We start from the raw sequence: 15,428 nt of genomic DNA on the forward strand, positions 1-15,428 counted from the left end.
ATGTATGACACAGCTCAGAGCAATTCCAGCCGGGTCATGAGAGACTACAGGGCTCTGGGAGTGGGGCTTAGGGGGATGGGAGCACAGGTGGTCTTTTTCTCATTCCTCCAGGTTGTGGGTAATGGGCTGAGGAGGGAGAGACGGGTTGAGGTAGTTAACCAGAGACTGCAGTGGTGGTGTCATTGTGAAGGCTTCAGCTTCCATGATCACAGCCTTCTCTTTGGTGAGGGAGGCAGTGGGATGCTGGGAAGAGATGGCCTCCACCTCACTCCACTGGGGAGGAGGCTTTTCCCAGCCAGACTTGCTGACCTACTCGACCGGGCTTTAAACTGAGCCTGCTGGGGGATGCGGGGAGTACTGCCACTGCAAGCCCATTGGGCAGTTTTTGTAAACCCAGCAGGCTAAGACACTCAAGGGAACCCAGTCCTACCCCAGCCCCAAAGTGATCTGTAGGAAAGGCAAGGGTCCCAATGGGACACTTACATGCTTATACATTAATGCCAGGAACCTGGGAACAGATAGGAGGAACTGGTCCTTCTGCTAACCCAAAAGGATTACGATTTCCTAGGGATAATGGAGGCCTGGAGGGACTCCACCTATGACTGGGCCACAGGTATAGATGGCTATACCTTGTACAGGAGAGATCGTGTGGAAAAAGGAGTCTGGGGGATAGCTCTCTATGTCAAGGAATGCTACATATCCCTGCAAGCTGACACTGGCACCCAAGGGGGATGATTGGAGACTCTCTGGGTCAAAATCTGTGGCAAACAAGGCACAAGGGACACAATGGTGGGGGGGTCTGCTATACACCTCCTAGCCAGGATCAAGAGCTTGACCAGGAATTCACCATGGAACTAACTGAGGCTGCATGCTCCTGGTGTATGGTTGTCATGGGAGGTTTCAATTACCCTGATATCTCATGGGAAGAGCACTTGGCCACATCCGAACAGTTGCAAAGCATCCTCATGTGTAGATGAGCTCTATCTGACTCAAGAAGTCTACTGGCTGATGAGAGGCAAAGCACTGCTTGACCTGCTACTGGCAATGGGGGATGACTTAATCAGTGACCTAATGATCGAAGGGAAGCTGGGAAACAGCGACCAAGAGCTGATCACCTTCACCATCCACTGTAAAGCTGGCAAGTCAGTAAGCAAAGCAGATGTCCTCGACTTCAGGAAAGCTGACTTTGACAAGTTCAGGAGGCTTGTTGGCAAGGCCCTTGAGGGCCCTAAGGAGACCATGACCTAAAGGGGAGGGGAGATCAGGATGAGTGGTTGCTCCTCAAGGGAGCGATCCTGAAAGCACAAGCAATGTCTATCCCATCTCGGAGGAAAGGCAGCAAAAGGTCACAGCAGCCCCCTTGGCTCTGCAGGGAAATAGTAGACCTTCTGCGACTAAAAGGAAAGACCTGTAAAGGATGGAAGGCTGAATCCACCCCAAAAGGAGTGCTCTGAACTGGTCTGGACCTGTAGCAAGTGAACCAGGAAAGCCAAGGCTGTGACTGAACTCCAGCTAGCTACATGTGTCAAGGACAATAAAAAGTCCTTTTTTAGATACGTGGGTTGACAGAGGAAAAGTAAGGGTAACACTGGACCCCTGCTAAACCATATGGGTCAACTGACAACCGATGCCCAGGAAAAAGCCAACCTAATTAATGCGTATTTTGCGTTGTTTTTTCACTAGCCCTGAGGGACGGCCCTGCTCAATATGGTATGGGATGGCCAAGGCAAGGGAGAGCTGTTACCCTTCATCAATACTGACTATGTGAAGTAACACCTTGAGAGGCTGGATACCTTCAAGTCATCTGACCTAGACAGCTTACACCCCAGGGCACTTAAGGAGCTGGCAAGCATCATAGCTCAGCCGCTGGCATGGATATTTGAGAACTTGTGGCACTCAGGTGAAGTGCCCAAAGATTGGAAGAAGGCCAATGTGATGCCTATCTTCAAGAAAGGGAGGAAGATAGATCCGGGAAACTACAGGCCCATCAGCCTCAACTTCATCCCTAGGAAGATCTTGGAAAAAATCATCAAAGAGACCATTCTTGACAAACTGGCTGAAGGCAACTTCTTGAGGGATAGCCAGCATGGATTTGTTGTGGGTAGGTCTTGCTTTACCAATCTCATCTCCTTCTATGACCAGGTGACATGTCACCCGGACAAGGGAGAAGAGATTGATGTCATATATCTAGACTTTAAAAAAGCTTTTGATCTGGTATCCCATGATCATGTTATAGAAAAACTGGTCAATTGTGGCCTCGGCTACATCACAGTCCGCTGGCTGGGGAATTGGCTTTGAGGTCGGACCCAGAGAGTGGTAGTTGATAGAAGTCAATCACTGTGGTGTGCTGTGACCAGTGGGGTCCCTCAAGCCTCCATCCTTGGGCCTATCCTTTTCAACATCTTCATTAATGATGTGGACATTAGTGTCAGAAGTGGACTGGCCAAGTTAACTTTGGGGTAATGTGTCCACACCCAAGGACAGGGTGGTGATCCAGGTCAACCTTGACAGGCTTGGAAAATGGGTGTACAAAAACCTGATCGCCTTCAACTCCAAAAAGTGCAAGGTACTCCACCTTAGGAAGAAAACCTACAGCATGCTTATAGGCTCGGCAGTGCTATAAGCCCTTGCTAGCACCATTGCCAAAAGGGACTTTGGGGTCATGATTGACCATAAGATGAATATGAGCCACCAATGCAATGACACAGTTGGCAAAGTGAGCAGAACTCTGGCTTGCATCCATAGATTTTTTTTAGTAAATCCCAGGATGTCATTCTCCCGTTGTACTCGGCCTTGGCCGCAGCTGGAGTACTGTATCCAATTCTCGGCTCCACAATTTAAAAAGCATGTGGAGAAGCTTGACAGAGTCCAGAGGAGAGCCATGCACATGATCAGAGGGCAGGAAAACAGGGCTTGTGATGAGAGGCTGAGAGGTATGGGACTTTTCAGCCTGGAAAAGCACAGGCTCAGGGAAGACCTGGTAGCTGCCTATAAGTATATAAGGGGTGTAAATCAGGATCTGGGAGAATGCCTGTTTACCAGAGCTCCCCATGGGATGAGAAGATCAAACGGTCACAAACCTCTCCAAGACTGTTTCAGGCTGGACATAAGGAAAAACTTCTTTACAGTCTGAGCCCCCAAGACCTGGAATAGACTGCTGCCAGAAGTGGTGCTAGCACCTACTCTGGATTCCTTTAAGAGTCAATTGGATGTTTATCTTGCTGGGATCCTGTGATCCCAGCTGACTTCCTGCCCCTGGGGTAGGGGGCTGGACTTGATGATCTTCCGAGGTCCTTTCCAGCCCAAATGTCTATGAAAGCTATGAATAAAATAGATAGGCCATGAAGTCAGTTGACTCCCTTAGTGCTACAAGAATAAAAATGCCACTGCTTCTATGCTGGGCTGAAAATCAGCTTCCCTTCTTAAGACACGCGCCCCAATTTTGGAATGCTAATTTTCTGGGGAAAGGTGAGTTTGTAACTATAGTTACTATTTATCTATATTACTGCCTAAGTGCTCTAGTCATCAAATATGACTCCATTGGTCTACATGTTGCCATAAAGAGTTTATAGTCTAAGTATGAAACAAAGATGGATATAGACAGGCAGGAATGTACAAAGAAGCAGTAAGACCATATCTGCAACATAGGCAGTGGTCTTGGGTTATCAGTAGGCTAACTCTTGCCTAATTGTTTAGGTACTATGACAATAGAACAAAGAATAGCAAGAAAACAGGGAGCATGATGGATGTGAAACAGTAAGTGAGAAAAAAACAAACAAATGAAATTATAAAGTTTGCAGCTAAGCAGGACTCTCTGATGGATCTGATTAAGACTGCAGTTTAGGGAGTTGCTTTTCTTTTTTTGTCCAGGAACAGACTTTTTGTAGCACTTTTGGTAAGATGCTTGATCTTCTTTTAGCAAATGGTAATATTTCCTACTCCAACTCAGTATTGTGAAGAAAAAAAACCCATTAGTGACCAAGGTACTTGGATATTACAGCAATAAGTTGTCAGATAAAAGTGTATGTGTGTGTGTTTGGGGGGTCCTTAACTATTAGGGTAGTGTAATTTAATTTACACAAGTTTATTTTAGTTAATTTTATTTCCTTGGTAAACAACAGTTTATCTCCATAATTTTAGGGAAAGAGATCATATAGCTATTGTATACCTGGCCTTTATGAATAAAGTAAATTTTAAGCTATAGATATATTCCCATCTGCATTTAGAATAATCCTTTCCTTACTGATGAAATTAGTCTTTTATTTATATTAAAATTACAAAGCAATTACTATTTTGGAGATAGAGTTTGTTCTTATTGCACATCATCAATAGAATTATTAAACATTTTTCTTTCAAAATGTTTTATTAATGGTAATGGAAAACAAAGTAAGAACATACCTTGACTTCTCAGATCCCACACTAAGTTTGTATCAAAGGCCATCACAACAGCAACAAGAAAAAGGTTTTCACTTGCAAAGTGATCAACTGGGTAAACAAACATAAAATATGCCTGACATTTTCATATATTTAGGTTTTAAAGTATAACTATTTTTAATCATGCTGAGAAAAATCCTTCAGACTAACCCAGTGCTGCCATTATATTCTAGGTTAGTTTCATCCATAATAAATGATTTGCATTTAACTGGTAAACATGTTCTGCAGTACCACTTACTTACCTTTTCAATATATTTGAAGAACATGCAGTAGAACTGAACATTCCTGTTTGCTTCTTGCATGGGCAATTGCCAGTTTAGTTACAAGAACATCAAGTGCTTAAAAACAATAAAAGGTTGCTGCTTCCATTTAAATGAGGAGTAGAGGCGTTACCCTCCACTGTAGGAACTTATTTACTAGTCTCATTTGGGGATGCTTCAGCATAATAATATTTCCAAGTCCTATTCATCCTGTAAGTTACTGGCCTTTTTCAAAGAACAGAGCAAGTAATGATTTGTCTTTACCCAGTGGGCCAGTTGCCAGTTATCAAATCGTGACCCAAGCTTAAAAAAAAGTTGATTCCATCTTGAAAAATATCATCAGGGATGACAATATTACCTATGTTATGAATAATGGATGTGAATGGTGCTAATAGCTTTAAAAAATAATGATTTTTTTCAAGTACCTACTGTGTCTAGAAGTATAGTATAGTATACATTGCATATCCAAGAATAAGAGGTTAACATTTTGAGGAATTCAGTAAAAGTATGAAAGGGATAAAAGGTAGAAAAAGTATTTCTACTTAGCTGCATTTTTCAGAGACAAAATGATCCAAGATGAAATCAACCACTAAAAAAATCATAGAGCATTCCTGGATTTTTATGTCTCATTGGCAACCATGTTAAAAAAGATACTAGATCATATATATCAAATGAACTTACTATAGACTGTTTTGTTGAACATTAATATTAAGCCTGGTAATTCCTGTCAGACTTAATGTGTTAATAAGGATACAATTATGTATTTATGGCTTATGCCAGTCTGAGTTAATTGGAGGACAAGCCTTAATAACTGGTGACACTTCATGTACTATAGCTGTCTGATTAAATCAAATGCTTATTTGAAACACTTTCTGCAATTTGAAACTACAGTGCTTTGAAACAGTAAGCAGATAAAATATATTTAGGCATATATGACAAATGTGAAATACATGGAAGTGATTGCTTATAAATTGTAGCAATCTTTTCTTTTCCCCCACTCCTAAGTTATAACTATCCAGATTTCAGCAGGGTCAATGGGTGAAAGCTATGGGTCAACAGAATCAGCAGTAGTGGAACCTAGCTTCAAGTCACTTTTAGCATCTGTGAGAACTATTTGGATTTAGTCTTACTTCCTAGCCACATAGCCACCAGGGCAGAAAAGGAAGGAAGCACCAAAGGAACTGTTCATAATAAAGAAATAACAAACATGATGGTATATGAACAGTAACCTTGTTGAAAGGTTATCATCATCAAGTGACCTGATATTTGCAAAACTTTTTTCATTATGACCCTGGGGTAGAGACAGATGTAACAATTTGTGATGGTGGACCTTGCCTCTCTGTATCCTTCTATAATCTCCCAAAGAGCTGTAAGTACCCCGACTTTCCTGCCTGCCACGTCTTGGATGTTATTATAATATGTTCTGCTTTATGATGTCACTTGTTGGGAGGGTTGTTAAATATATATTTGTTGTTTTATTTTGCTCTTTGGGTGTCTCTATTAGGAATCCTGGTATTATAGAGGAAAACTTCACTCGATTATTCCCACACACTCGCCGATATATATATTCAAAATCAGATGCAGAATAACACTTGTCTTTATCTTTATTCTTTATAACACTATACAAATTTTCGTTATCTTTAAACAGAAGTGGTCCTTTTTTTAAACAGTTATATCAACTTTGTAATTCTATCTACATACTGTTCTTACTTAACTTTTATCAGTTTGGTTGGACTGAACTTGGTGTTAATAAACAAAGTCCCTTTAACTCTGGTTTGTCCATTTATTTCCCTATTTTTTTTTTAGAGCAGGCTTTTCTCTTCAAGCCTTGTTATTTCTCTCTCTTTACTTTTGCTATCCTGAGTGTGTACCTTTCATCTGGTGTGTGCCTGAAGCCTTGAATCTTTGTGGTCAGCACTCAGTTGTTTTCACTAAGCTTGTGGGAGTGAGTCAATTCACTCTTCTCTTTTTTGTTTGTTTGTTTACTTTTCAGCGCGGCTGCCAGCCCCGTCTCCGGTGCCTCTTCAGGGATCCACCCCTCTTTCTCAGAGCTCTGCTCTCTCCAGCGGTGAGAAAAATCCTGAGGTAAGTGTCTTATCTCCTGGAGATCTTCTTTCTCCCTCACTTTCTCCTTCAGACGTTCTTTCTTTCTTCTCCCTTTCTGAGACTTCCTTCTTCTCTTTCTTTTCTTTTCCCAGAGCTTCTATCCTAATACGGTAATAGCTCTGGAAGTGGCATTCTCCGGCTCTTTTTACTGCATCGCTGTTTACTCTTTCACACAATTGTATTAATATCAAACAAAATGCAACTGTTACATCGGCATGATTCTGTACAGATACACATGTAGAAAAAAACCCTTCAACTTTAACACTGATTCATTCAGGGTCAAAGTTAGGGTTCTTTAGCTCACTTGTATTCCTGCAGGATCATGCAGATGTAACTATTAGATCATAACAGCTGTTGTGCACTCCCAAGCAACAGGTCCCTCAGCCCTTTTAAAGCAGCTAAAATGTCCATTTGTCCATATCCCTGGACACCTTGCTTTGTGTGCAGTGGAGGCACAATATGAACTCAGGAACTTTCTTTGGAATGTAAAAGAAATACAGAGCCAATGACATATCAGGATGAACTGTAAAAAGTAAATGACCTGACATAACCCCTCAGAAATTCAGTTCAGGCCTGTATGCCAACTTCAATCTTTCCATTGTTCATATGCATGTATGTGTGCATGCACACACATGCAATCACACTTTTACTTGAAGGGCTTTAATTATTACTAAAAATAACCCCTATGACTAGATATCATAATTGGCAATCTCTTGTAGTCAAGAATGATTGCCCTCCATGACTGCCTTATCTGTGGGTCCAAAGATGGTAGGCAAGCAGTCTAGGATCAGCAGCTTCTATTGCAATTCAGGCACATGCTTCTGTGTGGGGTGGGTAGCTCTAGATTTTGGTTCAGTCCCCAACATAATGTTTCTGGTGCTCCTGTTTTTCTGTTTCCTGTTGTCATTATGAGGTTTCAGAGTACTGAGATATTTGTAGAAGACTCTTCCTCCATTTGGCATGGTCCCAGGTGTTAGTCTCCCACAAGCTGATGTTGATGTTGTATTTTTTCAAATTGGTCTTGAGAATGTCTTTGAAGTGCTTTCTAAGCTGGGAGAATAAAACTTGCATTGGGAGTCTGGAATTAGACACCTGAATGATGTGGCTGGCTCAGCAAAGTTGATGTCAGATGACCATTGCCTTGATGCTCCTGGTGTTTGCTTGCAAGAGGATGCTAATGTTGGCAAGTCTGTCTTGCCACTGGATTCAAAGGATCTTCCACAGGCAGCACTGACAGTACTTCTCCAGCAACTTGAGGCACCTCCTGTGTTTTCCATAAGACAACACTGTGCAGTAAAGTAGGGATCACAACTGTTTGATAAATCCTGAGCTTGGTATCAAATCTGATTTCCTCAGATGTCCAAAGGCTGCACTTGCACATTTGAGGTGATGATGGATTTTTTTGTCAATGTCAGCTGTCTGTGAGAGATGGCTTCTGAGGTAGGGGAAATACCCAATGTTCTCCAGAGTCTCACCATAAATCTGAATGACCAAAACTGGGGACTGCTCATTAACAGTTTTTTGATGGAAGACCTTAGTCTTCTAAATGTTAAATGTCAGTCCCATTTTCTTGTATAGCTCTGTAAAGCTGACAATTGCCTGAAGATCTGTTTTTGAGTGATCATACACTACAGCACCATCAGCATGATTAAGGTTTGGGAAGTCTTGGCTGAGACTAAACAGCTTACCATCCATTCAGTAGTTTAGCTTCACTCCAACTGGAAGCTTGCTGGTGGTCAGATATAATATTGTGGTAAGGAGTATTGAGAAGAGTGTTGGAGCAATGACACAGTCTTGTTTAACTCTAGTCCTAACTTCAAAAGGCATCTGTGATAGATTCATTACTGAGAACCACTGCTTGCATACTGTAATGGAGCAGGGGAAGAATGGTGGCAAATTTTGGTGGGTATCCTTACCTCAGAAGGATCCTCCACAGCACTTTTTGGTTGGTAGAGTTGAAGGCTTTCATGCTGGTGAGCAGTGAAGATCATGTCAGTTGCTCCTATTTGTGCCTTAAACCTACACTGAGATTCTGTGAGGAGGTTTTCATCAAGTGGAAGGAGATGGCTCAGGAGGGTTCTTGCAATGCTTTTTTCCTGGGGTGGACAGTAAGGTGAACCCTCTGTAGTTTCTACAGTCATACCTATCTTTTTTTCTTGAAGATTATCATTGTCCTTCTTAATCTGTTGATGCCTTTCCCCACCTCATCAAGGGTTGGGGGGATTCCAAGATCTTCTCTAACAGGGTGTTGTGGGGTAGCATTGAGAATACTCATCTACAATGGCCTGTCAATTGAGAAGGTCTTTGAAATACTCCTTCCAACAGGTGTTGTTGGCTTTCCTTTCCTAGATCAGGTCTCCTCCATCCATAGGTCTCAAGGGGTTTGGTCACCAAGTGCTCAGACCATAGACAGCTTTGGTGGCACTAAGGAAACCGCACATATTGTGGATGTCAGTGAGATGTTGAACCTCCTTCACTTTGTCTTCCCATTATGTTATTCATATCACTGGTTCTCCTTTGGATCTCTTCCTTGGCTTGTTGGTAATTCAGTTTCTTTTGTTTTGAGTTGGTGTCATTCTGGTAAGCACAAAAGGTTACTTTTATGCTTTATGCTTACAGTCAATCAACTCTTGGATCTCCTGGTCATTCTCATCAAACCTGTCTTGATTTTTACTGGTAGAGAACCCAAGTGTCTCTTCATGGGCACTGATGATGGTGGATTTGAAGACACCCCTAGCACTGCCAACATTTTCCCGTTGCTGTTGACTGGAATTCTCCAGTTTTTTGTTGAGGTGTTGGTGGAAGGAATCTCACTAGATTGGATCCTTGAATGCTTCAAAGTTGACCATGATCATTGAAATATAATTTTAGAATTTTCTATCTTATTTACTTCGTACATAGGACAGTGTTTCCATCAGTCTCACAGTTTCCTCTGTAAAGATTAGTCATCCTGTTCCCTCAGATTGTCTGGGTGTTTTCGTCAGTGACAACGGGAGAAGTCTTACATTAAAAAAAATCTAAAAAAATCTGAATGTAAAACTACAAAAGAAGGGTCAGAAGTTGAAGGAGCAGGTGCAATATCTGACGATTTTGTTTTGTTTAGTTAATTGTGCCTTCAATCTTCATGTAGATTTGTGGTTAGTCTCTGTTTTGCTGAGAGAATGAACATACATTGTACTCAAGTGTTGTTTTTCAATATATACACCTTTAGAGAGTGAGAAATTCAGCCTACCACAGAAGTGCAAGAGCTTAATAATAAAGAAAAGAAGAAAACCCATGAAAACATCTGGCTTTGGAATTTCATAGTAAGATTCTGAATTATACCTATTTGTTTGTAACATCCAGTCAGTTTTAAGTCAGGGCATATGGTTTCAAGCTCAGAAGCAAACAACTATGTTACTAAACAATGGCTATTAATGCATAGCTATTGTTTTTGTTTTAAGCTCTGATCTCATTGCACTGGAGAATAAGTAGATTATGTGAAGACTGGAGATGACCTTTGTTATTTCTTTCTTATAATGCCTTAAGAAAAATATCTGTTTTCATGGTATTTTTTACTAATTAAAGTTTGAACTCACTCTGTAAGGATACTGGAAGTCCATATAAGCACTATTCGTCTCTCTCCTGTACTTCATCCCCGCCCCCTGCATCCCTCCCAGATAAAAACCTGGCCAAATCCAGTAAAACAGTGACCATGACAGCCATCCTTCCATCTCTTCCAATCTGTTGTTTCATGACAACCTCCAGTTCCCTTTTTGAACTTGGGGAATTCTTGAACAACCATCCAGACTGATTCCTAGCAGCAACTGTCAACCTTTTCATTCCCCTCTCACCTCCTCCCCTGCTCGCTCCAGTTGCTGGAACTGTTATCCTTCCTTTCGTTTTGTCACTGTACATTCAGGGCCACAGCTGTTTGATCAGGTCATGGTTCCATTCTCTCACACAGGGCTGTCTCAGTTTTAAAAAAAAGTGGCAACTAGCACAATAAATTGCTAGTAGAGGGGTAATACTTTCTTCTAGTCACTTTTCTATGAGGACTGAAGTCTATTCTACTAATCTAAGTGTATAATTGCAATCAAATGTGCATGGTGAGTATGAACTGTGCAACTCTGGAAACAAAACACAAACAAAAATTAACATGTCTTGTATTCTCTGATTAGAATCTGGTAGAGTCATTATTTTCACCCTCCCACCCATCCCAATGTGTGCAGAAGAAATGCTGTATGTGAGTTATATTGTATAATCCTGGTCATCCAATTACTGCTGCAGTAACCTAGTGAATTATAAAAGCAGATCCCATTGATTTAGTGTGAGGGAACAGGAATCTTTGGAAGGCCAGAGCTTTATGATCTCATTTGAAGGAGTCATCTGTCAGTAGGCTGTAGCAGTCATAAACTGGTGCTAGAGATGCTGGGTAGGAAAATACTTGCTTTATTTTTATCCAGTGGAGAGCAAAATTACCTGTATAAAATAAGGGTTCAATCTGTGCATATTGCTATAATAATACTAACTTATGAATATTTAATTTGTGTGTAAGATGTGTGTATATATGTATTAGTGTTGTTATATCTGTGATGATCCAGGGAATATATGGGAAGCAATATTTGTTTGGTAATTTATAACATTTAAGAGAGTGTTTTATATAAAAGAGATCATTAAAGGTCTAAAATGAAGCATTTAGAAGTTAAGTCCTGAATAAATTAAGGGTGTTGATGTGAAAAATTTCAAAAGAAGACAGTGCAATTTTTTTTTTCCCCAGACTGGTAAAGCTTTCTCAGTCTGATCCATATTTCAGAGTTCCCCCCCACTCACACTTTAATTCTACTATTTCTTAACTTGGGAGCTGGCTTTGGAACACTGATGTTTTTAACTATATGTTTTACATACGTGTGTGTATATGTGTGTGTGTGTGTGTGTGTCTATATATATATGTGTGTGTGTGTGTGTATGTGTGTGTATACACACATACACACACACACACACACACACATATATATAATAAGTCCTGCATATTACTGTAAACTGTAACTGACTGGTGGCAACATGACGGGGTTACTCATGGTGGGGTAGCTCTTATAAAATACCACAATGTTGCAACCTCCAGAGTAAGCCAAGTATAGGGTGCCTCAAAACCCTAGCTCCCATTGCCTTGTGGGTATATCTAGGTTGGAAAAAGGCTCAGGGACATCACCCTGATAGAAATGTACCCTCACTGAGGTGTTAGGCAGTCAGCAGCAGCTCTAACCTGTTGCTCTCTGGCAGAAGTTACATCCATTGAGGTGCTGAATTTCTGGACTCTGTGTGGCCTTTGGATTCTGTCTTGATAGTCTAAATGGGGGATGGTAGTCTAGGGCCCCCTTAATCCTCTATACTGGGCATGTCTACATGCGAACATTTATGGGGTTGAGAGGCTCGTGGCAGAGCCCCCACATGGCATAGGGCAGTGGACGGCAGTGGGGATCACCCTCCCTACCCCCCCCCCACCAGGCAGGCGCCAGTAAGCGTGGGTTTTTTTTTCCCACAGAGCCAGGAGCTGGGGCAGGTGGGGCAGCCATTGAGAGCAGGCAGGGAATGGGGCCTGTGTGATTCAGAGATTCGGCTGATTCAGCAGCAGTTGATTTGATTCAGGACAGTGATTTGAATCACTGAATGGAATCACTGGCCCCCCGAATCAGCTGAATCTGAATCCAAAGCAAATACTGGCCACTTTGCACAGGCCTAATAAGCACCTATAGCTGCTATAGTACCTGGTTCCCTGTTAGTGCAAAATGCAAGTTGGGCCACAACTATTTACTCTCCTGAAATGCCAAAGGAAACTCCCTAAGGGCATGTCTACCTGATCATCATGTGATGCCTGGAGGTACTATTAAGAAGTATGCCATATTCACTTCCTCAGATCAGTACACCTGAAATCCCAGAAATGATGCAGTTTACCTACCTGAAACATGGTGAGAAGCGCAGGGAGCTTGAATACAGCACTCATTTGCTCATATGACATAATTTCAGAAGACTGTTAAGCTTCCTACACAACCCCATTTTCAGGATTTTTCTTGTACTGTGCAGGAACCAGTGGATGGGGCATGCTTCTCAACAACAGCACTGGGGGTGGTGCAAAGATGGTGTTAAGTTACCCTTCATCTCCTTAAGAGTGGGTTTGCAGTTTGAGATGCATCACTACACAAAAGAAAGCTATACCCCTAGGATCCAGAAATGATCTGGTTACAGCTGATAAATCATTCCAAGGTCACAATTTAATATGCCAATGAACTTCAAAAGTTAGAATTTAATCAGTTAAATTTAAGTTGAGTGAACATAACCTTGATACAATGAGCCCATGAAAAGAAGGTCTCTTTCTATGTTCTACTTGCTTGCTACAAGGTGACAGAAGAAAGGAAGAGAAAAAATTACCGTTTTTGAACATTTCCATTTTAATATTTAAGATTAGGAACTTCTTTGTGTGATTTACTTTAAATCCAGCGAAAAACAAAACAAAACAAAAAAACCCTCTTCTACAGACACAGACTGTGTGCCAGTTTTGAGATAGATATTCCATTTTATGTTGATTTTGGCTATGAAAACCAAATTGGCCTAATAAAAGAAACTGAGTTTCAGCTGAAGTCTGGAGAGGCTAACATCCCTCCAAAGAGTTATTAAGCATTTTCAGACCTTTGGATGAAAAATGCTAAAGATTGTTTTATCATTAATAATCATGGAGTAAGAGGATAGTACCATAGCTGCCTCCTAAGTAACAGCTGAACCACCCCCACTCCCAGACACACAACTTCTCCCTTAAGGTTCTTCTCTTTGTATTATTTGTCCAAAATGTTAATTATATAATGAGTCATTTGCTCATTTTTTTCTTTCATTTCAGACTAGAACAGTCTTATATGTAAAATGCATGGTTTCATGTGAATCCTGTGTCATATTTTCCCATGTGATTTTTCAAGCAAAACTAGCTTTCAGAAAATCCAGCTGTCGGTAAAAAAGGTATTGATTCGCTAGTGGAAAGGGTTTAATGAACACCAACAAGAGCAGAATAATGCACTGCAGTGGTAGATCATACAAAGCAATCCTTTCAAAACCACTGCATGGATAAAAAATGAAACAGCTCAGAAGCATGAAAAGTAGCAAACCCCTGGGGTGAAGGCCTGACTGGTTGCAACTGAAAAGCTTGTTTTTCTTGTGCACATATATCTGCCAACTTTAATTGGCACTTACTAGTAGTATTTTTTGGTAAATATGCTGCAAGCCTCCACACATGCCTCATCCAGTATCAGTTCAACAGTGTATGTTAATCATTTGGTTTTAAATGCTAGTAACAGGGCCAGGAGGTTTCCTTCATGCATCCTCTTACCACTGCCAAGGCAATCAAATTAATTCTGTTAACACCCTGCCAAGTCAACTAGTCCACTAAAATGTCCTGTCTTGAAAATGAAATTGAGACATTCATATCAAATCATACCATTTCCCCACTTAGTGTGATCACTGGAAACCTGCCAAAGGGAACGATTGCTATCATATTATGATGCCATATGATGGCTCTAATGAGCTGACATTTCCTGTTACTAAATTGCCATGTCTGAAAGCCAAATCAAATAGTGTTCAACCTCTATGGTTTCTGACTGTTCCCTTTACCTTCTGTCTCCCCTCCCTCCAATGCCTCTCCATCTGATCTTGCCTAGACACAGGGATCTGATGTCAAAAATTATGCTCCAGCCAGTTGGAAGATATCACACACCCTTTAAAATGAAGTTCTCTGATATCTGCTTCATAGGGGAACTGAACCCTAGTTTATATAAACAGGCCATTGGTAATTTGATTAGAGCAGATTGTCTACCCTGCTGGGTAGGGTAGTCTCTATGTTTTACCCTTTGTGCTTTACTGGGTGTGTCTACACATGCCCCTATGGCACTGTTGTTACTGCACCATCATTTAGTACTTCCAAACCAAAGTACTGTGCTGTGCCGGTGGCACATGGTTATTTTTAGATGCCACATGGCTGTAGCAAAGCACTCTAATGAGGGAATACATTGCTATGACGTTGTAGTGGCAGCATCATGGGTTTTGCCCACCATTGCTACGGTGACATACAATTACATGTAGACATGCCCATTGAGTAGAATTCACTGTTCTCTGGGTACCTAATTTAAAGCCTCTAGCGTAGTATACTGAAGTGGTGGCTTTTGGGAGATTTCCAAATCCTTTTTCAGGTCCCAAGAGAACTGTGGGAGATGTATTTAAATTTTCATATTAAATGCTGTGAGAAATGCCTACCACCATAATTTCATTTGATGAAAGCTGTATTCAATCTGATCCCATCTCTAGAGCAGTTAGCTCTGTGCAGTACATGACAGTTTTCACCTGATGGAGCAATGCTTTTTGGGTTCAAACCATAAAGCATTTTGTTTTGAAGAGCCATAAACCCTTAGTCAGATAAAAAGCTCCTTTGAAGTCAGTGAACTAGTTGTGTGTGTCTACCCATGCATTAGATCTGGGAGCAGTTTACTAATGAGTAAACACTCCTGGGCAGGCATCCATACATGCTAGGAAGCAGGAGCAGATTTGCTGCTAATGGCAGCAAACTGCTCTCACTTCCCCGGGCCCTGCTGCCAACATGGAGAGCTCAGA

The 15,428-nt window shown here is 41.3% G+C and overlaps 1 long non-coding RNA gene across 2 annotated transcripts in view; it reads left to right on the plus strand.

The window, feature by feature from the left end:
• The window catches only part of LOC149870631 (uncharacterized), a 127,052-nt gene that overhangs the window by 94,222 nt on the left and 17,402 nt on the right, over positions 1-15,428 (plus strand). For both annotated transcript variants that reach the window (XR_016440799.1, XR_016440798.1), the window contains exon 2: positions 6,688-6,779. This is a non-coding gene — a long non-coding RNA (uncharacterized LOC149870631). The remainder of the gene's footprint in view (positions 1-6,687; positions 6,780-15,428) is intronic.

This window comes from Crocodylus siamensis, chromosome 2, assembly GCF_052110815.1.
Source record: "Crocodylus siamensis isolate JL-2025a chromosome 2, ASM5211081v1, whole genome shotgun sequence".
NCBI lineage: Eukaryota > Metazoa > Chordata > Crocodylia > Crocodylidae > Crocodylus > Crocodylus siamensis.